The sequence below is a fragment of the Triturus cristatus genome, chromosome 9 (assembly GCF_964204655.1).
Source record: "Triturus cristatus chromosome 9, aTriCri1.1, whole genome shotgun sequence".
NCBI lineage: Eukaryota > Metazoa > Chordata > Amphibia > Caudata > Salamandridae > Triturus > Triturus cristatus.
In genome coordinates, this window is record NC_140592.1 from 82903643 (window position 1) to 82927672 (window position 24030).

Below are 24030 nucleotides of genomic sequence, written 5' to 3' on the forward strand. Positions count from 1 at the left end.
GCCAAGCCAGATCTCACATACGAAGGGCACAAAATCCATATTTTCCAGGACTTGGCACCCACTACCCTGCGCCGCCGCCATGACTTTAAACCTGTGACGGACAAGTTGCGGAGCATGAACATTCCCTACCAGTGGGGCCACCCATTCGCCCTTACTTTTACATGGGAGTCCAAGTGCAGGGTGATGCGGTCCTACAGTGATGCGGCTCAACTGCTCCGACTTTCTTCCTCACGGCCTACCAGCCCCACTCGTCCTTCGCCTTCTGCACGGGTGCCTGCCAAGCCGACCTGGTCGACCGTGCACCGGCACAGACGCTCACCACCCTTCACTGAACAAGTGTCCTTGCAGGCTAAACAGGACATTATAGAGCACATACGGTCCTTGGAAGGGGACAAGTCAGAGTCAGGTCCGGATTCTCCACCCCCTTGATCAACGGCTCATATATCCCCCAACTCCTTTTTCGCAATGTAGCTGGTGCCGGAGCACTCTGCCTGAAAGACCTAGAGAGCAGCGGACGACACACCCCCCTCTGTTCCCGAGAGAGTGACGTCTCTGGGCTTATCCGAACCTTAGGGTGTAGGCTAGCCCGCGACTGGAACAGGACAATGTGGCCAGAGTTGGTTGCACATCTTCATATTCTCGGACTTCCCACTTGTCTGTACCCTTTCTCTCCCTCTTTCCTGTTCACTAGGTATGGCGTACGGATGACCCCAAGGCTGCGACGCGCGCTTGTTGCTAGGGACCGCCCACTCCTGTATCTCCTTTTTCAGATAGTTAACCAGATAGTTAGGCCCCCTGATGGACGCCCATGGGACCCCTTGGTTGCCGGGATATGGAAATTTAGGTAGCCCACACAAAAGCGTGGCTCTAAGAGCCAAGTCTCCTGGAATAAACAGATATCCATTGTGTTAATAAATGTGACCCAATCAGCAATAGCTAGCTTAGAGTTTAGGCCAGCAATATTCCAGGAACATAAGGAGCCACTAATCGAGGCATGGCCGACTGGATCAGGAATGGTGAGTTGCGCATCTGCTAAAAGACCACTGGGGGGTTGGTCAAGGCCCTGGCTTAAGTCTGAGGCAGAAGTAAGGTGGCAAATATTAGGGGCTATAGGGACAGGGTACACAGAGTAGGAATAGGGGTCGATACAAAGGCCGGCCGTAGTAGACACTTGTTCATTGGTCACAGCCCGAGCACCTCTGACCCCATGGCCAACATCCCCCTCATCATGAAGTCAGTCAATATTATCCAAGGAAGAATCAGCCACTACCTTGTCGCTACAATGACCACTCTTAGACCCCCCTAGATCGTACGGGGGGTAACTTCGCAGTTGGATGGTAGATCCTTCCGGCGGACTAGATCTAAACTCCATAAGTAGAAGGTTTTCAGCGAGATAGTTGTTTTTAAGAGTTAGTTCAATGCAATCCACAGGGACCCTAGGTTAAGAAAGTCTAGTGGCTCTGGAAATATCTTCCCTGATGACTGAACGACATCCCCTAACATGTCTCAACCAATGTATCACTTTGTTGGTCAACGACTCAGGAGACTCGGTGCCACTAAATGAGGTCAATTTGGGGACGTTGGTCATAAACATTTTGTTGGAGCAATCCAAAGCATTACCCTTAGGTTGGACATTAGGTTGAATAATATGAGCACCCCGGCCAGCCAGTGACCGCTGGTCAAATTTGACAGGGTCATTTCCCACCCCCAGCCTCTTTGTACAATTCGTTCTAGCCTGCAACGTTCTACTAGCATTAGCTGTCGGACAAACTAAAGGTTGGTTCATTCCAGCCTTAACAGCATTGCTATAAGAGTCAATACCTTTGTAACAGGAGTTGGGAAGCCCTAGACAAGCATCCTGAGGGCCTAATGAATCTACTGGAGCAGGTAAAGTAGTACTTGGGATAGAACCAGGGGCAGGAGGTGGAACAGCAAAACACAACCCAACTTTACTAGTCAGAGACTCTACCACTGATTTCAATAAACCAATTTCATCCCTCAGCAACTTAACCATCTTTATAAGATCATGTAAGGTATTATTAGGTGGCTCAATAGGAACACAACCCCCAGAAACAACTGCAGGAGACAAAGTAGGGCTATCCCCAACAACCGAGACCACAGGAACAGTCGTTTTGCTGGCACCCTTCGAAGCACCTAATGTGGGCTTAGAGCGAAACATTTCCGGCACAGTAAGAGCTGGTATAGGAATGGCATGCCCAAAGTCAGCAGAGGAAGAAAAGGGAGCGACAACCCGGCTATCAGCCGCCGGTGGCTGATCGCACCCCAAGATAGCCTCACACTCCCCCACCAAATCGCCAATACGCGTCAGAGTCCCTTCCGGATCGGGCTGTTTAGCAGCACGGCGAGACTTCTTAAGTTACTTTGGGCAACGTACCATTTCCCCCTGGGCCCCCAGAGTTCTCAGCTAGCTTGCTCTTGCCCATTTAGACGCAAAAACTACAAGTAGGGGGAACAACAGGGCAGAGTCACTCAACAAAGTGTATAGTCACCTTCTGAAGCCGTTCCGCTCCTTACGGCTTGTCAAATACAACCAAGAGGGGTGGCCCAGCCCGGCCTCTTCTGTCCCCGGACGACCACAGACGGCCCGCCCTTTGTCCGGAGGGAGCCTCGGTCTTTTCTGCGCCTCCGGGCACGGGTAAGGTGTCGGCGGCCGCTAGGCGACCTGGGAGCTGTAGTCTCCCCTGCTCACGGCCGCGTGGTGGAAAGGCGCCGGCAGGGGAGACACACAGCGTTAGGGACCCAGTAGCGGCGGTAGGGCAGGCGAAATGGCAGCAGGACCCCACGGTTGATGAGGCGACTCTGTGCAAAGGTTCCCGCTCCACCGAGGGAGCCTCGGTCTTTTCTGCGCCTTCGGGCGCGTGCAAGGCGTCGGCGGCCGCTAGGCGACCTGGGAGCTGTAGACTCCCCCTGCTCACGGCCGCGTGGTGGAAAGGCGGCGGCAGGGGAGACACACAGCATTAGGGACCCAGTAGCGGCGGTAGGGCAGACGAAATGGCAGCAGGACCCCACGGCTGATGAGGCGACTCTGTGCAAAGGTTCCCGCTCCACCGAGGGAGCCTCGGTCTTTTCTGCGCCTCCGGGCGCGTGTAAGGCGTCGGCGGCCGCTGGGCGACCTGGGAGCTGTAGTCTCCCCCTGCTCACGGCCGCGTGGTGGAAAGGCGGCGGCAGGGGAGACACACAGCGTTAGGGACCCAGTAGCGGCGGTAGGGCAGGCGAAATGGCAGCAGGACCCCACGGCTGATGAGGCGACTCTGTGCAAAGGTTCTCCTTTTCATTTCCCTGATACACTTGATGAGGTGGCATGATAGACTAACTCGGGATCCATTTTATTTATGGCTCTTCCCGGTCCCTTAAAGGTACTAACCCTTAATGTCAAGGGGCTGAACTCTCCCAATAAGCGGCAACAGGTGTGGCGTTACCTACGGCAACATAGTCCAGACATTATCTTTTTACAAGAGACCCACCTGCTGCATGTCGATACCCCCCGCGTGGCGCACCCAAGCTATCCCCTCCAATTCTGGGCCACAGCAACTACTAAAACGGCTGGAGTGGCTATTTTATGCAGATCTGGTATCAGGCAGGGGGACCTCAAAGTCTTTCGCAGTCCAGATGGACACTTCATCAGGGCAGGGGTGAGGGTGGGGAGACGCCTACTTACATTGTGCAATGTCTACGCACCGAACCAGACGCAGGACTCCTATCTCCGAACACTTTTACGGGAACATGTGCCATGTGGCGATTCCTCCGTAATTTTGGCGGCAGACTTTAACCTGGTGTGGAATCCTGCGATGGACCAAAGTGAAGCTTCCTCCAACGGGACGGGGGATATGTCCTCCGCACTCCGGAAACAGATAACAGATCTTGGCCTGCTAGACGTATGGCGATATTACTCTCCGGAGGTGCGGGATTACTCGTACTACTCCCACGTTCACCGTTCGTACTCGCGTACTGACTATCTTTTTATTTCGCACGACATCATGAGGGACACGTTGGGGGCGTCTATGTCTGATATATCGCTATCTGACCATGCCCACGTGGAGCTTCTCTTACAGGATTCGGCCGCTTGCCCCACCCGCCTTCCGCGGTGGCACTTGCCGCTGCATGTCTTGCGAGATCCGGCTGATGTGGAGAGCATACGGACCGCTATTGACTCTTATTTTGTGAGCAATGCCCTTCCTGAGACCCCCTTCTCTGTAGTGTGGGATGCCTTCAAGGCTACAATCCGCGGCCACATTACATCTTTATCGATCGCATGGGCGCGGGAAGCCCGCCGTCTGGAAGATACCCTATCCAAGGACATTAAGACCCTGGAGAAGCAAGATCAGCGCCACTCCTCGCTCGCAGGTCGGCGGCGGCTTGCTAACCTCCGGGGTCAGCTCCGCTCCCTGCGCACCAATAAAGCTGAGCGATTCCAGCTAGCCTTAAAACAAAGATATTTTGAGTGGGGGGGGACAAGGTGGGCAGATTGTTGGTGAAGCGCTTGAGGGCACGTGCAGCGAAGGCTCATATAGCAAATATCCGAGCGCCGGATGGAGACTGGGCCATCACGGAGCGAGCTAAATGCGAGGCCTTTAGGGCCTATTACGCTGCCCTTTATACGTCGGAACCACCCTCCCCAGACCATATTGATGCTATTTTTTCAGTGCCCCTGGACTCCAATTCACCCACATCATGCCAAACAATTGGAAGTTTCCCTCACGGCGGAGGAATTGATGGCAGCGCTGAAAGATCTCCCTCTTGGGAAGACGCCAGGACAAGATGGCCTGCCACTGGTATTCTACCGTATGTTCCTACCACAACTCCAGCCACACCTCTTGCGACTCTACAATTCCTTTTCGGACACGGAAGGGCCGACGCCATCCATGGGTATGGCTGAAATAGCTCTTATTCCCAAGCCGGGAAAAATCCCACGATGTGTGCATCGTATCGTCCCATCGCTTTGCTGAATACGGACCTCAAAGTTACACCAAAATGCTCGCCAGACGCTTGGACCCCCACATGCCTGGCCTTGTGGACCCGGATCAAGTTGGCTTCATTCGCAGCAGACAGGGAGTGGACAATGTGTGTAGAATCGCACACCTGGTGGGGAAAGCACAGCACTGGAATATACCAGCCTGCCTTCTCTCGCTTGACGCGGAGAAGGCGTTTGATCGGGTAGACTGGGGTTTTCTTCGCGCGGTGTTGCAAAAGATCGGACTGTGCCGAAACATGATATCTATGATCATGGCCCCATATCTATCCCCACAAGCTAGGGTTCGGATTAATGGACAACTTACAGACCCTTTCTCCATACAAACAGGTACTCTGCAAGGTTGCCACTTGTCACCTCTGTTGTTTGCCCTGGTGGTAGAGCCCTTAGCAGAGATGATCAGACAGAATGCGGACATACATGGTATTTCGCTTGGAGGCAGGCAGAACAAGGTGGCGCTCTTCGCGGATGATCTTATTCTCACCCTACCGCGTCCACATACATCCATTCCGGCGCTTCACAATCTGCTACAGTCCTTTGAGCAGGCTTCAGGCCTTAAAATTAATCACAGCAAATGTTGGGCTCTGAATCTTACGATCCCGAAGGAGGAGATACCAGTATTGAAAATGCTTGCCCCTTTTCAATGGGCCACGGAATCCATCAGGTACTTAGGGCTTCAATTGACTCCCTCCTTGGGCACATGGACCCAGGTCAATTGGCGAGAATGCAAGAGAATCGTCTTGGAGGACCTACGGGGCTGGAAATCCCTAACTCTATCCTGGTTGGGCAGGCTTAACGCTGTGAAAATGTCAATACTCCCGAAAATCTTATATTTATTTCAATGTCTTCCCACTCCTATCCCGCAACACCAAATACAGCGTCTCCAGCGGGACCTCACTCACTTCATCTGGGGCGGACGTAGGCCGCGATTCTCTCAGAAGACCCTCATGTCGCCGCAAGACAGAGGGGGGCTAGCGTGCCCTAATCTTTTGGCTTATTATTGGGTATCGCATCTCCGCTTTGTCTCGGAGTGGATAGCCGTTGAAAGCGAAAAGATCTGGTTCCATATGGACAGGACGGTAACTGGATGCTCCATTTGGGACCTTGCGTGGCACCATCGTACGGAGCGCTCACGCAGTGCCTATATTGCGGTACCTACTAAAATGATTCTGGATATATGGGACAAAGTAGCAGTGCGTAAGGGACTAACAAACTTCCCCTCCCCTCATACCCCCATTGTAGGTAACCCACTATTCCCCCCTGCCCTCCATTCACAAACATTCGCCAACTGGCTACAGGGGGGATGCAAAGTGATTGGAGGGGGAACACTTAAGACATTTATCCAGAGCAGGCAGGACTTTTGTCTTCCGCTGAACGCGAGACTACAATATGCCCAGTTGCGGGATTGGGTGTCCTCACCTGAGATACAACAGGCCGCTGTCCGACCATTCACCCCCTTTGAGCGACTGGTCCGATCCTTCGATGAATCGAAAGGTCTTATTTCTCGGACGTACCAGATCCTACAACACCCTCCAATGCTAAATGCACATTCGTATCAGCGTCAATGGCAATCAACGTCAACCACAGAAATCACACCGTCACAGTGGAGTCGACTTTGGCAGGATATGCCTAGGGTCTATCGCAGCATCCCGCAAAGGGAGAATGCATATAAAATTATGACGCAATGGTATTATACGCCTATCCGACTGCACAAAATGTTCCCTGCAGTGTCCCCATTGTGCTGGAGATGTTTGAATGCTTCTGGGGATTTCATTCACATTTGGTGGGCTTGTCCGCTCTTGACCCTGCTCTGGAAGGAAGTCCTTAGCCATATTAAGGAGGTATTGGGCTTCCGCCTGCCTGAGTCTGCAACGACTGGACTATAGCACTTCATATGTTAGGGACGGCTAAATAACTTCTAGCGCTGTACTGGAAAAAAACGGAACCTCCCCCAGTAGCTGCATGGTTCACGAGCTTATGGCATGTCATAACCATGGAACTTTTTACAGCGCGACTGCAATCACGCGACACCCGCTTCACTGCTGTTTGGCGACCCTTAGTCCACTATCTCTGTAAAATAGAGCGTGCGTGTTATCTACCCTCCAAGCTTAGAGCATTACGACTGTTTGAAGTTGCCATACTCCCGTCGGACACCAATAGGCTCCTTGCGTAACCATACCAGCCCTGGGCGACGTCCCCTGCAGCAGGCCTCAAGATATGCGCTCTCAACATGCACTCCTGCGCGCGTATACCCTTCGGCCTGCCTAGGTTGCTTTTCCTGTTGCATACTTTTTTCTCTTCTTTCCCTCTCTTCCGACCTTTTTCTACCCCTTCACTATTATCCACTTTAGACGGGTCTCATGCCCGTGTTCTCACAGTTCTTGGTGTTGGACTAAAAAGGTCCTGAGATTTCGCACACCACTCTAATATTGCTATATATACAATGTCACGCAGCCGGCCCGCCAAGGGTTGTAGGCGACGCGCTCTGTTTTCAATTGCCTCTTCATGCCTTTGCATATTCTTTGGGAGTCTTGGGTGAAACGTGGCCGGCCCTAAATGGGTTGTAGGCTTAACGCTGTGTCATTTCGGACCTCTGTTCTACTTTGTTCGTAGAAAATAAAAACGGGATCTTATAAAAAGAAAAAAAAGGGAGAAACTGATGTGCGGACTGCTGGACTGGAGCTGCGAGACCCAAAGGGCGTGCGGTTGCTTGGATTTCCTTGATATACTCTAGGGCTGAGTCCAGCTTTACAGCAAATAGGCAGGAGCCTTCGAAAGGCATGTCCATTATGGACACCTGGACGTCCCCGGAGAAGCCTCTGAATCTCATCCATGCATAGGATCTTAGCACCACATTTGTTCCCATGGCCCTACCTAGACAATCTGTGGTGTCTAGGCCAAAGCGGAGAAGTAATTTATCCACATCATGACCATATAGAATGGTTTGGGCTAAAGAAGCACACAAGTTGTCGGGGACCGCGGGTAAGATCTCACCAGCCATATCCTAAAGTGCGTGAGTGTAGTGTCCAAATAAAGTGCTTGCAGTGACCAACCTCAAGGCAAGGCTGGCAGAGGAGAACATCTGCTTCCTGAACGTAGCAGCACATTTTGATTCCCTGTCAGGAGGAATGATTATGAAGGAGTTAGGGCTCATCAGTCTGCTGAAAACCTGCAACACCAAGCTTTCATGGGTTGGATTTTGGGTTAAGAAATCCGGGACACAGGGAGCAGGTCTATGGCAAAAGGTGATTTGTCGTTTGACTCGGTGGCCAGATCATCGTTTAAATTCAAGTGCCCAATAGCATGTCAGTGAGGGCCTCACTAAAAGGCAAAGGAGGATCTCTTAGCACCGGGCCAGACTGCAGGACCTCAGTCAGTACATTTGTAATTATATCCATAATAGGGAGTTGAATGGGATTGAAGGTCATGCACCTTAGCAGACCTCCTAATCACAGCAGCGAAAGACATACTTGTTTTCTGTTGCTACTACAAGAGTGGAAACCAGCCCACTATGATGTGAACAAGCAAGACCATCTTCAGTGTGTCCAGTTTGACACCACTGGAGGCCAAAAGTTTGGAAACCTTACACGTCAATACTTAATAGACAAGATTTAGACCCAGGCAAGAAAAACCAACAACTGTAGCACGAGCAGAGAGAAAACCTACAGCACACTACCAGTATTGGGTATTTTTCTTCCTAAAAAATATAATTCTACTTTGGTGGTTTCTGGTGTCTGAAAAGCAAAAAAGAATTGAAAGTGGACCGCAACAACAGGGCGGTTACCTGCTGCTTTGGTTGTGAAGGATATATTTAAGACCGTTCCCAAGCATGGTAACCAATGGGCCACCAATTAACCCTTATAAAAGCTCCTAAATCACTAATTTCCTGTAACATGTCAGATTCAGTATCAACAGGAGGCCTGGTGTTCTACTCAGTTGCACTTGGACATGTTATAAAGTCCCTTATAGAAATGATGGCAAAGAGCGAAGAGAATGGCCATCGTCAGAGTATTGCTCAAAGAATTAAAGCAGTGACAAAGGGGAAGAGGCAGCCTGGCCTCTCAAAGAACATCCGGAAGAATTGATATCCTCAGAATGTATGGATATAGAACTCTTACCAAGAGAAAAGGAACTCATCAGGAGAAATGGTAAATATCAAAAGGACCCGGGGCGCTAGGTGGCGCCAAGCCAAGATGGCCGCGTTGTAGCTCGGCTCCCGCCCGACCGGGCACTCTTGCTATCCTGAAGGGCATCCTGACCATGATATACTGCTAATCGATGCCTTCGCTGGAAGCCTGAACTCCCGTGGACCGCAGCGGTGCAAGCGGCGCCGTCATACCCTGGGGCACGGCGGTGAAACCGGTGGTTGTTTCCCTGAGCGGCAGGATCGGATGCGTTGAGGCCAGCGGCTGCGCGGCGTCGGCCCGCCAGGAAACACCGCGGCTGCTGCGGCCTTTGCGCCGATACGGAGACGTCGGCCCGAAGGGGGAGCGGAGCACCGGAGGGTGCCGAGACGACACTGCGGGGTGGATGGAGCAGGTGGTGCCCCCCTGGAGGTAGGAGACACCCTGGTGCTTGGGGGAGAAGGCGTGACCGGCTGTGGCCCGGAGATCCGTGCGGCCCTGTCTCGGGGCGGGCTGTTAGATACTGCAGGGGCCCGGACACTTCCTCATTTGCCCGCTGCCACTTTGTCCGCTGCAAATTTGGCCCTTTGCATGAAACACCTGACTGTGTGGGGACCCCCTTCCATTGAACGCTCCGGACCCCGGAGGGGTGCGATCGAACTGCCTGAGGCCCGCGTGGGGGAGGGGTGGAGCTCACCGCGCGGTGCGGCCTGCCCGGCGGAGCCTCGAGTGTCGTCTACCGACCCTGCCTACGTGGGAGCCCCGGCGAGACTTGGGCACACTGACGGTCAGCCCCCCGGGGGTACGGGGGCGACGTGGGGGAGCGGCTTCCCCCCCTTGGCTAGTGGTGGTGACAGGCGAGCAGGGCCTGGCTGGATTTCTCCACGCGACCTCCCTCCCCCCTGCCTCCTGGCCTTCTCCCTTCTGCCTGCCAATACCTGCTTACACTTGTTCACCTAGTGGGGGCCACGTGGCGCCGCCCCTCGCGCCGCCATCCGGGACCTGCTTCTCCGAGCTGGTCAGCGACTGCCACCGGCTGGGGGGACTCCTCCTGCCGTCCGGACAGTCGGGGAGGTCTAGACTCCGGCGGGAGCGGCTTGTGCCATGGGTCGCAGCGACGCTAGGCAGTCCAAACTGCCGTTCGAGACCAAAAAGACTCCCGCGACGGCTCCGGAGTCGGGGGGCGAGCCGCCTTCCGCTAGTGCCCCGGACGAGGAGTGGAAGTCCCTATTGCTGAGCATGAAACATAGTCTTTCGTCCATAGACTCGAAAATAGACACCATCAATACCAGATTAGAGAGTGTAGTGGCTAAACTGGAGCGACACGATACTCGCATTAAGGAGACGGAGGACAGGATCTCTACCGTGGAGGACGGAGCCACTTCAACCGACAGGCAGGTGACCCAAATGGACAGGCTCCTCAAAATCATTGCGGACAAGAATGAGGATTTAGAGGCGAGGTCCCGTCGCAATAACATCCGCGTCCTGGGACTGGCGGAGTCCACCAACACGGGGAAAATGGAGATATTCATCGAGAACCTTGTTGTTGAACTGTTTGGGAAAGAATCTTTCTCCTCCCACCTCATAGTGGAGAGAGCTCATAGAGCCTTGGCTACCCGGCCTCCACCGGGTGCTCAGCCGCGACCCGTCATCGCGCGCTTCCTTAACTACAGGGACAGGGACAGGGACGCAGTGCTGAGACGGGCGCGAGAGATTGGCACAGTGGTATATGGGAACACCACCTTATCCTTTTTCCCCGACTTCACTGCCTCGGTGCAGGAAGCAAGACGGAAATTCGCCGGGGTAAAAAAGAAACTACAGTCTTTGGAATTGCCCTACGCCATGCTTTATCCTGCGAAGCTAAAAATCTCTCATCAAGGCAGACTGCTTTTTTTCCAAACTCCACAACAAGTGGAAGACTTCCTCAAGCAGCATAAGAAGGACATGGCCGGAGGGGGTACGGGCGGGAGGCGCTCTGGGGCGACGTCACCGACGGCGCAGCAGGACTGATCGTGCCAGGGTGGCACCCCGGACTTGAGCGACCACCGCTGCTGAACATACTCGGACTGACCAGAAATAGATCCCGGTGAGGCATTTACAATGTTTAGGTCAGGTGTCAGTGGAACTGGAACAATTCACAATCTGTGCCCGGTCACCCGCCTCTGTCCCGCATTGTGATACCAGGTGCATACCTGGTTCCTAGTGGGTGTAAGTAGAGAGGTGGGGGGCAGGGTTGGCGCCCTTAGTCGTTGTCCCCCCGATGGGCGAACCCCTATGCACCCCCTCCCTTAGCAGGGGGGGGGCACTAGTTATTTCCTTTTTGTTCTTAGGGTGGGTATTGTTTGGGGTGGAAGGGGTAGGGTGGGAGCTTGGTACCCGGCCAGTAGGGTTTGCCGGTGTGGGAGGGAGTCGATTCCGCTTTGTTTTAGAGATCTTAGTCTCAGCAGTACTATGTACATGGAGTTGGGCAGGGGGGGGAGTTGTATGGGGAGTTAGTTCTGTTGGTGAACTTGAGTGCTACACGACTTTATATGCTATGCTTATCTGTCACGGATGTCTGTGTTTGGGTGAATGGGAGACGTAGTTGACTCGCGGCCTACTTTGCAATTTCAGCTTGTATCCTGGAATGTGAGAGGGCTGAACAATCCGAGAAAGAAGCGACAGGTCCTGGGATATTTGGATAGGCAGGGGGTGTCTATCGCCAAGCTTCAGGAGACGCATCTATTACCGGGTGGTTCCCCCTTATTTGCTTCCCGCTGGGCTTCCTGTAGAGTGTTTTCGTCCTACTCGAACTATGCTAGAGGGGTTACGATTCTGGTGCGCCGGGGGATGGGGTTTATACCTGCGGGGACTGAGGTGGACTCTGGCGGCAGGTACTGTTTGGTTTGGGGGAAGCTGCACACACACCATACTTTTTGCCTGTTGCTATGGCCCCAACACGGATGACCCGGCCCCATTTCTTACACTGTGGGGGAAGATTCAAACCCTGGGAGTTGCTCATGTCGTACTAGGGGGGGGGATTTCAATACCGCACTTCGGCTTGCTATGGACAGATCGAACCCTCAGTCGTCACACTACACGCAAACTCAACGCACACTGTTAGGTATAGTCGACGAGCACCACCTGGTCGATGCATGGCGGCATTCACACCCCTCGCTCAGACAGGGTACTCATTACTCTGCAGTGCACTCTACATGGGCACGCATAGATTACTTTTTTCTGTCAGCGGGTCTTACTCCATGGGTGGTTCGAACACTTCATCTCGCCCGCACATTTTCAGACCACTCACCTGTTCTCCTTTCACTACGCATACCCATTGCGATATCCCCTTATTTGAGTTGGCGCCTTAACCCGGCGCATCTCACGGATTCGGCCTTCAGGGCGGAACTGGAGCAGGACATACAGGAGTTTTTTTAACGCAATGTGGATTCGGTATCCAGTATCGCCACGGTCTGGGAAGCCTTCAAAGTCACTGGGAGAGGTTGGTGTATAGCTAAAGGGGGGGGGGGGTCCTTAGGTTCTTGCGCGGAGAACTGCGCAAACTGGAGAATGAGATACGTCGATTGGAGGGGGAACTGTCGCGGCGCCCCCGGGGGGCTGAAACGGCAGCGCAGCTCAGGGAGAAGATGAATGAATATACTGAAGCGGCAGATAAGGAAAGCAAGTTCCTGGGGAAACCGTTTATAGCGCGGATGTACGGGGAGGGAGATAGACCAGGGAAGGCGCTAGCCTCCGCAGTCCGTCCCCCTAGATACCGCAATCATGTCGCCTCCCTGCTGGACGAGCAGGGTGTCCCGCAGCGTGACCTCCCAGATCAGCTTCGGGTCCTTACCGACCATTACATCAGACTCTACACCACACACAGAACGACACCGATCAATCTGCATGAGTACCTTGACGACACGGCCATAGCCTGGCTGGGCCCTTCTCAGCAGGAATTTCTTCACCACGAAATCGAACTAGATGAAATAAAGGACGCCATAATGTCCATGTCTTCGGGTAAGGCGCCGGGCTCGGACGGGTTACCGATCGATTTTTACAAAGCTTTCATTCACGTACTAGCTCCGGTGCTGAAGCACGTCTACTACGCCGCGCTGGAGGAGGGATCCCTGCCGGCTACTATGCGCGAAGCCCTCATCACGTCCTTGTTGAAGCCGGGGAAGCCGCCAGAGCAGTGCGATTCGTACCGGCCTCTATCATTGCTAAATGTGGATATTAAAATTTTGGCAAAGGTACTGGCCACACGCCTTAACCTTCTGATGGAGCGCCTCGTCCTTCCGGATCAGGCTGGGTTTGTCCCTAATCGTGCGACCGCACATAATTTACGCACGTTGCAGGCTGTGCTGCAGGATATCAGCCCTCAGAGTGAGGCCGCTGCGATTTTTCTTGACGCCACTAAGGCGTTTGACTCCCTGGAATGGGATTACCTTTTGGCACTACTTGAGCGGATGGGCATTCCCTTCAGCTTCCTGAATTGGATCCGGTTGTTGTATTGTCGGCCCCAGGCTGCGGTTTTGCTCAATGGGGCCAGATCTGCCCCTTTTGTCATCTGTAGGGGTACCAGACAGGGGTGCCCCCTCTCTCCGGTGCTGTTCGCTATCGCCATTGAACCCGTGGCGGCCAAGCTCCGGCAGCACCACAACCACCGCTCTCTAATATACCCAGAGCGCCAACTGCTCATCGCACTATACGCAGATGACATAACCCTCTATGTGCATAAGCCACAAGAAAATCTGAACCCTTTGCTGCGGGAAATTACCTAATTCGGAGCCATAGCTGGGATCCAGATAAACTGGGCGAAGTCGGCCCTATTCCCCTTGACGGATAAGACCCTGCAGTTCCCCCTAGACTACCCCTTGGTGTGGGAGTCGGAGGAGATTAAATACCTGGGCATCAGAGTGACTAGAAATCGGGAGACCCTTATCAGGGCGAATTACGGGACGGCACTAGATAAAATTACCGAGAATGTCACTAAATGGATCCATCTGCCGCTGTCTATGGCAGGGCGTATTTCCCTGATAAAGATGGTGGTACTTCCCAAATTGTTATACCTTTTTACCAACATACCATATAGCCCGGGTTCCTACTTCTTCCGGGCTCTTAACTCCCAGCTTTCGCGCCTGGTCTGGGGCGGGAAGCAGGCCAGGATCGGGATGAGGACCCTCATGCTGCCTTACCACCAGGGTGGGTTTGATGTGCCTAACTTTCAGCGCTACTACGACTGTGCCCAAGGGCACTTCGCTGCCTATTGGCTTCATCCCCCACCCTTTATGGTGCACTTGGCAGTAGAAGATGGATATATTAGGCCTGAGCAGCCTTCAGGATATCTATATTCGGAGGTCCGCATGGGAGATCGTGACCCCACTACGGTTGACTGCACAGTAAGGGCCTGGAAACGCATAGCGGACCGTATGGAGGTTAAATTCTTATACTCTCCACGTATGCCCCTCGCTCATGACCCAAGACTGAGTGTGGCCCGAGAAGAGCTTGGTCGCAAAATGTTCACACAGCTCGCGATCCACACTTGGGGAGACCTTTATCACCAGGGGACTTTCCGCACGGCAGCACACTTTTTTGGCGAGAATTGCCCGTCGGTGATGGATACGTTCCTGTACGTCCGGCTGCGGCAAAATATAAAAGCGGTCACGCCTAATTTCCCGGATGAGCCGGAGGTTTTGGCGCCCCTTCATGCTCTGTTGCAGGCGGACACTCCGAAACACGTGGTCTCCATGTTGTATACTCATGCTCAGGCTGCTCCGGCCCCCCCCTCCTCCAGAGCGCGGGCGGACTGGGATAGTGACCTGGGGACCCCAATGTCGGATGAACAGTGGGAAGAGAGTTGTTCCCATACCACTGCAGTTACGAGTAATGTGCGACTTCGCTTAGTCCATTTTAAATTTTTGCACCGCCTCTACTATACCCCTGCCAAGCTGTGTCGATTCGGACTGCGAGGTGACGATCGCTGTGTGAGGTGCAGGGGATTGGGTGCTGACTTCCTGCATCTGGCCTGGACGTGCCCAGCCGTTGCCACTTATTGGGTGGAGATCTTTGCGGCCCTGTCCGAGATGATCGGGGTGGTCACCGCGCCTTGCCCTGGGCTTGCCCTGCTGGGCCGGACACATCCGGCGCTCAAGGCGGATCGGAGGTTCTTTGCCTTGGGACTTCTGTTGGCCAAACGGCATGTGGCGTGCAGATGGGGACGGGGGCGAGCGCCTAAATTCAAGGTGTGGCTGAGTACGATGTCCACCTGGCAGGAAAGACTTCATCAGTACGCGGACCTCTTGCCCCCTAAGTCGCGTCCTAGGGACCTCTGGGGGCCCCTAGTTACTTACCTCCTGCGGGCTCGAAATGGGGGCGATGCCGAGGGGGGCGGGGTCGGGAACGAGGAGAGAGCTAACCCACCCACCACGCCTGGTTCTGACCTTCCCCCATTGACTACTGCGACAGGCTAACTCCTTGACCCCCCTTTCTTCTTCCTTTCCTTCCCATGCATGACATACGGGGCACTCCCTGTTTGCCCGGACCGGGTACACGCTTTCTGGTATGATTGTATTCTGTGCGACTGCTGCGTGGGTGAGGAGGAGTGTGAGGCAGACGAGTCCCCGGATTTGGGGACACCATAAAGCCTACTCCACCGCAGCGCATGCTGAGTGGCATTGACGGATGTAGCACCAGTTCACGTTAACCAATTACATCAAGGATATCTCCTCCCAGGTCATTAGATGGGCCAGTTAAGTGCAGAGCAACATTACACTGAGCAACAACTGTACCCAGAAACGGGAACACCTCATACCATGGCCCTGCACTGGACAGCTCCTTATGCCACATACTTAGTATGGTGGAGATGCACTGGGGGAGCACAGTTCTCATTTGAGTTAAAAGTTGGTTATAACAAAATGAAAAACAAAACCTCACAGTCACTGGTCGAGTACTCCTTGCTGTTATCACTGCCAATGTATGCTTCCATCAACAGCTTATATGTATTACTCCGCGGCCGGCCCATGTGGGTTGTAGGCGACATGCCGTGTTCATTAATTGCTCCTGTCTAACAAGTGCTATACGTTTATTGAACTGCATGTTGCTGCTGCCGGCCTGGTAACATGGTTGTAGGCAAGAAGCTGTGTACTATCTGTTACTGACTAATAAAGGTTTTATTTAAAAAAAAAAAATATATATATCAAAAGGACCCAAAATCAACTAGTGTCATATGAAGATGTACTGAGAGGCTCAATGATAGCAGCGCGCTGGCAAGATTCACCTTCTGGTACAAAGGGGAACCCACTAGTAGCACTGGTACCAAGACTATGCACTCTATTTTTTACTTTCCTTCCACTCTTGTGGTTTTTATGGCACTGAAAAAAAGAACCTCCAAAAATGGCCTAGTACTACGAGCGATGCATATGTTTTAGAAGCACCTTACTCTTGTTCTTTATTGTGTGACCTCAAAGCAACTCCTACAGGTTTGAACTTTTTAAAGTTGCCTGCTGAGGCTATGCCAGAACAATCACCAGGGAGTGAACCAATATCAACATCTGGTGAAATGGATTCGGCACAACTTCTCAGGGATCTTGCTGCATGAGTTGGATCTAAACCAGGTCCAAGACATTTGGTGTTGCTCTAAGGTAGAAAAATTCCACTGAACTCTAGTGGATTTATAAGGTTACAGATATTGCGACTGGTTGCACGGTTTAACAAAAGTTACTTTAAGTGGCTGAACGCCCTAGAGTGGAAGAGGTAACCATTCAACGTACACCGAAAGGAATCCGCTACCGTACCAGGCTCTGAACTGCTGTGAACTGAATGTGTCAGGTGGTGTGCCGTCACAAGTACATAAGACTCAAGGGTGTTGTCAGCAGCAAAATCAGCTGAACTCCCATCAAGGAGAGGACAGGAACTCACTGTCTCAATGTTTGCACATTTTGATGTACTTGTTACAGATATTAACTGTGCTGTGCACATTGCTTGGGAAAAAACAAGAAAAGAGGTATGTTTCAATAAAAGCACAGAGGGAAGCACATTATAATATTATGAAATGGTAGCCCTGATCAGCAAAACAGGGAATGGCATTTTTTGGACAAGCCATGCAAGTGTTTTATGGAAAGGCATTCAAGGTTATAGCAGCACTGAACAAATTACTTGAAACCAGTTTTCAGTGACATTCAATAGATGCAGGAACATTTTGAGTTTTTGTTTTTTTAAGTCAACTGTAATTACAGGAAACCTAAAGAAAAATGGCTCCCCCAGGAAAGTGAGACAGCAAAACACAATCTAGTGCCCTAAATTTGGCTCATTAGAAGTCTCATCGTTGGTACTGTCAATAGGCTGAAAACCTGGAACTGGATATGAGGAGTCAGAGCTGTTACCCGAGAAAGAAGACACTCAGAATGTACACCATTGAAACAAATCTTATCCGGTTCTGCTTGACTTGCAGGCAATTCCCAAGAAGTTATGAAAGAGGGTGACAGAAGGCATCAGAATAGAAATTAATTCAAACGCTAATCATATGTAAGTAAATATCAAACAAACTCTGTACTGGCGGTGTCTATGCCCTACTCTAATCCTAGACAACAACTTCTCCTTTGCTGACCTACGTCTGTGTACTGAGAACAATAACTTGCGATCACAACTCTAATCTTCAAGGAGCTCTTCTACTGCTATTCCTAAGTGACCCTCTGGGCTGAGCTGCTGACTCCTTAGTTCTCTCACCGCTTAGAGAGAGGTGCTGTTATAATTACTGGGCCTACTTCTGCATGGCCTTCAAACACTTGATCTTGCACAGAACATGTTACTTTCCTTTGATAATGTTCTTTTTGGTGGATACTCTATCTAATCGCAGATTCCTCACCTTTTGAATTGAATTCTCTCAGGTGTCAGACTAGATTGAGAAACTTTTCCAACTGCTTGCGTGCATCAGTAGGTGGCGCCATCGGACTCAGCAGGGACCCTGCCCTGCCTCTGGAAGTAAAGGGGCAGATTTGTATATAGTCTCCACCCCTGCGTGAGGGCGTCAGTTTGAAACGAAGTACGCTGTGCCCACCGGCGTAAAGCATAACTGATAAATTAATAACTGTGACAGCACTTAATAGCACTCCAAAGAATGGGGAGGCGGGAGGGATGATCAGGAAGCTGCGGTACAATAGAGTATCCACAAAAACAGAACTTGTTCGTCTGAAATATACTTCTAACCACAAATTCCTCACCCATGGCGCATAACAAAGGACACAGGGAGGAACATATATGCAAGCCCTTTAAAAACTAAACATTACAACTGGTGACTTAAATAAAGAGGGCTGTTTCGGCAAATGTAGAAAGGCTGGAAGGACCAACAACAAACCTTTAATGGATGCCTTTGCAAGACCTTTCCAAGCCAAAAAGGAGAACATCTGAAAGTTTAGTCAGCAGTGGATCAACCTGACAGTCCTCACACCAGGCTACAAATTTTGCCCAAAGTCCAGAGTAGATTGACTTTGTAGACAGTTGGTGAACCGGTTAAGATGACATCCACTACTCCCTTGTGCAGATCATAACCGCTCAGCTGATTCCACCCAATTCCCACGTATAAAGGTGTAGGTTGAGGGGTTTCAGGTGTAGAATACTGCGCAATTGTTGCGAGAGTAGGTCCTTCTGAAAAGGTAGGCTGAGTTGGTGACAGATGTTTAGACACAGGAGGGATTTATTTGCTGTAACACTTTTCGCCCTAAGTGGGATGGGTATGCCCAGACGTAGGTCCCTTGATCACTGCACCACTGGATTCAAGCTAGCCTAGCTGAAGAAGGGTGACATACCCTAAAACTGGTCCCAGGATGCTTGTTCCCGGTCCAGGGAGGACCTGGCCTGGCAGTTTGGTCTAGACTGTTCCCATGGGGCACAGGGTCAAGACTGATTTGCATATGGCTGGGTCCAAACTGGGATGGTGTAGTGGGCAAAAGAACGATGGATTTAACCCAGATCTTTTGACTGGGGTAGAATGTTTGCATTGTCAGCATTCCGTCCATCATTTGTTTGCTGTAACACAGGAGGGTAGGTTACCAGACCTTTCATGTCCAGTCCATGAATATCAGAATGAGCCTCCTGACCCGCTAAAGAAGCTGAGGAGGAAGCAGAGGATGTAGCCTTAGGGCTAGGGCAGTCGACCTCGAAGCTGGGGAACTGGGTTTGTGTCTCGGTAATGACACTCAACATCCTGTGATACTGGGCAAATCACTTAATCTCCCCGTGCCTAACAAAAATGAATGTGTCCATTTGTAACAAAACTGGTGCTCAAGTAAAGTGCTCTGATACCTGATGTCTTGGGTCTAGTTCGCACTATATAAAACTCTAAAAAAAAAAAAAAAAAAATTACAAAAATAAAAAAGGAATGCTTAAAGGAGACCAGAGTCAAGCAGTAAGCAAAGGCATCTCCCAGAGAATCTTGAGGTGGAAAATCTGAAAGCAAAAAGCCCAAGAATGAACATTGCCAGAAGGCACGTCCACTGGGTGAATGCATCCTGAAACACCTCTAGATGCAGATGCCACTCACTGTTAGCTAGATCGCATCTGCTGACCCTGTCCACTGTAGCATTCTAGGACCCCACCAGGTGACTGACAGCCTCATGGCATCTTAGCACAAACCACATATGCACAACCCTGACCTGTTCATTGCAATACCACAGGACAGTCATGTTGTCCATCAGGACTTGCACAAGACTTCCCTCAGTGAAAAGCAAATCGGCCTCGAGGGCCAACCATCTCCAGAAGATTAATATGGTACCTCTGCTTCAGTGGAGACCAGAGGCCTTGATGTCCAATTTGTCTCAGTCTTGCACCACAACCCAGATTTGATGAATCTGTCACCACTGTGAGCGAAGATTGTGTAGGGTGAAGGTGGGATTTTTGCTCATGGATGGAGAACCCCTCAGAAGACAGGAGCGAGATGGTTGTCCGCAGCTAGTCAATGACTTACTCATGAGCCCAGCTTCAGCAGCTAGTGGTCGAGGTATGGAATTACGTGCACTCCCAATCTTTGAAAATGGTGGGCAACGACTACCAAACGCTTATAAATACTCTTGGAGCTGAGTTGAGGCCGAAGGGCAGGACAGTGAAACGAAACAGAGGAATTGGCTTACCATGAACCAGAGGAACCAAAAGGGGAAGGCAGGACAGGTACATGAAAGTATGCATGCCGCAGATCCAAGGATACAATCCAAACCGTTGAACTTGTACCTCCAAATGATGGTGTTCAAGAAATCAAGGACCAATGTTGGTTTGGGCACCAAGAAGTAGCAAGAGTATCGTCCTCTGCCTCTCTGCTTCTTGGAGACTCTCTATTGCCCCTGTGTCTAGCAATGACTAAATGTCTTTGGCAAGGATGCAGGCATGTTTTGCTGAAGTCTGAGTGAAAAAAGAGGCATTGTAGGAGGGGTTAGCGGAAAGGGAAAGGTGTAACCATGACAGACAGCACGCAGGATATGAGTGACTCCTTAAAAGGGAATCAGATCTGCTTGGGTGTGGTGGACGCAAGGAAAGAGCAAGACAAGGACTGACCCTCTTTATGGTAGCCACATCCTCTGCTGCCACCAAATCCACTTGGGCTGAGAAAAGGCATGACTGCCTGCTCCATGGGCTGAGAAGTACGTCTCATGCAGTTAGCGAAAACCAAAAGTAACCCGCGAACTTCCAGGATTGATCATGGAACCAGAAGCTGGAGATAGCAAAGTCAAAGATCGCGCCATGGTTTGTTTAAGACATACCTGAAGATGAGGACGTCCACTTGGACCAGGATTTGAAGCAGTAACAATTCAATGACTTAGAGTGAGACCATTTCTTGTGCTCTTAGAGCTACAACTTCCCCTTCCGCTCCCAGATGGCCTTTGGGTGCATCATGAAACATTTGTCACTTGACTTCAAATCATGCTTAGATCCAAGACACCAAAGAAGGAGGTCTGTGGATCTGTAATTAAAATCTGCTTCCTGCAGGTGTGGTACAGTTTGAAGACTGTTTGTCTTCAGGGATGACACCCTTATTACACATTCAAAGATAACTTATGGATGTCAGTAAGGCACTGAGACAAAGTTCATAAGCATGGCTCTTGATCCAAGCAGAAAAGAGTATCTGATGTAGGTGCACAGAGGTGGCAAATATATGCAACTTGGCTGCATCACTTCCAAATGCGGGCGAGGGTGCTGTGGAGTTAAAAAATACAACCTACCACCGCACAGGAGGAAATGCTAGAAAAACTTTTGGATCCAGTATAGAATCTGAGGGAAAAAATAAAAAAAATGTAAGGACTCTATGGTTAGAAGTACCATCAGAAAAGTAGTACCAAACCTCCAGTGATGGGCAGAGAAGAACAAGTTACTTACCTTCGGTAACGCTTTTTCTGGTGGATACAGTATCTGCCTGTGGATTCCTCACCTTGTGAATATCCCCTGCGCCAGCATTCCACGGAACTTTTCTTCCCCAGCATTCCACGTCGACGTGGGCGACGTCACAATACATCGGCTCCGCACGCGACTCCGTACGACGTCATCGGAGCCATAAGAAGCCCACGTCGGCGTGATGACGTCAGTTCCACCCATTTTTTCCGTGCCTTCGAGGCGAACAGGTGAACCAACGACAACTCCAAGTATACCCAGTATATAGCATACCAATATATATACATAGCATACAAAAACAAAGGAATGCTAACCAAACAAGCATTACCTACAAATGTACAGAAAGCATCAAAACATTCCAACAAGACCTCTTTCATGGTATACAAAGGTGGACAACGGGGAGGCGGGTGGGTCAGTGAGGAATTCACAGGCAGATACTGTATCCACCAGAAAAAGCGTTACCGAAGGTAAGTAACTTGTTCTTCTGATGGATACATCTGCCAGTGGATTCCTCACCTTGTGAATAGATTCCCACAGCAGTCCCCACTCCCGGAGGAGGGTGTCCACCTTTCTATACCAGAAAGTCTTGCAAGACAGAGCGCGCGAAGTGGCCCTCCCTCCTCATCTCAGAGTCCAAGCAATAATGCTTTGCGAAAGTATGGAGGGAGGCCCAAGTCGCGGCCTTACAAATATCTGCCACAGGAACACCCCGGGCCAGAGCAGATGTTGAAGACTTAGCTCTAGTAGAGTGAGCACGAATACCCTCAGGAGGAGTCTTACCAGCCAGGGCGTAGCAGATCTTGATGGTCAGTATAATCCATCTTGACACCTGTCCAAATAAAAACTCATAGCCCTCTTCGGGTCAAGGCGATGGAGTCTTTCTTCTTCTTTGGAAGGATGAGGGGGTGGATAAAAAACAGGGAGGGTAATAGACTGCCCCAAATGGAAAGGAGTAACAACTTTTGGCAGGAAAGCAGCCCTGGTCCTGAGAACCATCCTTTCAGCATGTAAGGTAAGAAAAGGAGGTTTGGAACTAAGAGCTTGAAGCTCACTCACCCTCCTTGCCGAGGTTATGGCTACAAGAAAAACCACCTTAAAGGACAACAGCCTCAAAGGACAACTATGAAGAGGCTCAAATGGGGACCCCATTAAAAAGGTTAAGACAAGATTAAGGTCCCACTGAGGCATTACAAATGGAGTGGGAGGAAACATGTTTGTAAGGCCCTTGATGAACCTCAGAACAACCGGAGATTTAAATAACGAAGGTTGATCTGGGAGGCACAGAAATGCCGATAAGGCCGAAAGGTAGCCCTTGACCGTGGCCACTGCACAGCCCTGCTGAGCCAAGGAAAGAGCAAACTGAAGCACATCAGAAAGATGAGCCTTTAAAGGGTCAATGGATCTCTCTCCACACCACTTTACAAACTTAGACCACCTGTAGGAGTATATGGACTTGGTGGAGTGTCGCCTGGCCGATAAAATAACGTCCACCACATCAGGTGGGAGAGAGAAGGAACTCAGGTTGCCCCGTTCAATCTCCAGGCATGAAGGTGTAAGCTCTGGAGGTGGGGGTGTAGAACCTGCCCCTCCGACTGCGAGAGGAGGTCTGCCCTCAGAGGGAGACGGAGCGGAGGGCACGAGGAGAGGTGGAAAAGATCTGTATACCACACCCTTCTTGGCCAATCCGGGGCGACCAAAATAACTTGGGCCCGGTCTTGGCGAATCTTCCTCAGAACCCGAGGAATCAAGGGTATGGGAGGAAACGCGTAAAGGAGTTGCAAGCCCCAACTCAACTGAAACGCGTCCCCCAACGCCCCCTGCATCGGATACTGGAGACTGCAGAATGACGGGCAGTGCGCGTTCTCTCGGGTGGCAAACAGGTCCACCCGAGGTGTCCCCCACGTCCGAAAGACGTGACGAACCACCTCCGGATGGAGCCTCCACTCGTGGTCGGCGGAGAACTGCCGACTGAGACTGTCCGCACGCACGTTCAGCACCCCGGCCAGATGATTTGCCATCAGACAAATCTGATGGTCCTGAGCCCAGGACCATAGTCGTAAGGCCTCTCTGCAGAGACAAAGAGACCCTACTCTTCCCTGTTTGTTTATATACCACATCGCAGTCGTGTTGTCCGTCAGGACTTGAACTGACTGACCGCGAAGGGAAGGGAGGAAGGCCTTGAGTGCCAAACGAATCGCCCGCAATTCCAGAAGGTTGATATGAAGCAACCTTTCCTCTGGAGACCAACGACCCTTGATCTCCAGATCCCCCAGATGAGCTCCCCACCCTAGGGTGGAGGCATCCGTTATCACTGTGGCCACCGATGGAGGTAGATGGAAAGGCTTTCCTTGGGACAGATTGCCCTCCACGCTCCACCAAGACAGATCCGCTGCAGCTTCTCCGGAGATCTTGATCGACTCCCCGAGATCCCCGTTGTGCTGATACCACTGCTTGCGGAGGCACCACTGGAGCGCCCTCATGTGCCAGCGTGCATGGTTGACCAACAGAATGCAGGAAGCGAACAGACCGAGCAGGCGAAGGACCTTCAGAACTGGAACAACC

The 24030-nt window shown here is 51.5% G+C and overlaps 1 protein-coding gene across 1 annotated transcript in view; it reads right to left on the reverse strand.

The window, feature by feature from the left end:
* The window catches only part of IFT122 (intraflagellar transport 122), a 453095-nt gene that overhangs the window by 17277 nt on the left and 411788 nt on the right, over positions 1–24030 (reverse strand). The gene's annotated exons all lie outside the window — the stretch shown is intronic.